This window comes from Terrapene carolina, unplaced genomic scaffold (assembly GCF_002925995.2).
Source record: "Terrapene carolina triunguis isolate 2854851 unplaced genomic scaffold, T_m_triunguis-2.0 Scaffold454, whole genome shotgun sequence".
Classification (NCBI taxonomy): Eukaryota; Metazoa; Chordata; order Testudines; family Emydidae; genus Terrapene; species Terrapene triunguis.
The window spans coordinates 345,342-346,145 of NW_020664805.1; positions in this window are offsets into that span (position 1 = coordinate 345,342).

Genomic DNA, 804 nt, shown 5'->3' on the forward strand with positions numbered 1-804 from the left:
CCCTGGAAAGATACACAAATACACCTGGATTAGGAACCATGAAGGGTGTAAAGGAGTCACAGATTTCACCCACCCTTCAGAAGAGCTCAACTCCCACAGCTCTGACTGCCCCTCTCCTCGGTAAGGTTCAACTCCAGGCCGAAATCTCCTCCCTTTGGATACAGATGGACTCAGCTCCCAAGAAGTGAGGGGTCCCAGCCCAGGGCTCAGCAGCTCTCATTGGCTAGGAACCGTGACCAATGGGAGATGCGGGGGCAGTGCCTGCAGACAGAGCAGCGTGCAGAACTACCTGGCCATGCCTCCGCATAGGAGCCAGAGAGGGAACATGCCGTTGCTTCCAGGAGCTGCTTGAGGTAAGCACCGCCTGAAGCCTGCACCCCTGAGCCTCCCCCCACACCCCAACCCCCTGCCCCAGCCCTGATCCCCCCTCCTGCCCTCCCAACTGCTCAGTCCCAGCCCAGAGCACCCTGCTGCACCCTAAATCCTTCATCCTAAGCCCCAAACCAGAGCCCATGCCCCCAGCTGGAGCCCTCACCCCCCGCCCCCGCCCCCCAACCCCCTGCCCCAGCCTGGTGAAAATGAGCAAGTGAGTGAGGGTGGGAAGAGGGAGCAACAGAGGGAGGGGGGATGGAGTGAGCAGGGGCGGTGCCTCAGTCAAGGGGCAGGGCCTTGGAGGAGGGGCGGGGCAGGGGTGTTCATTTTTTGCGAGTAGAAAGTTGGCAACTCTAGGCAGCAGCCCCAGCCTCCGCCCCCTCACCCGTCTGTGCCCCGCTTCCCCCCGAGACACGGCCCCACTCCTGGGCC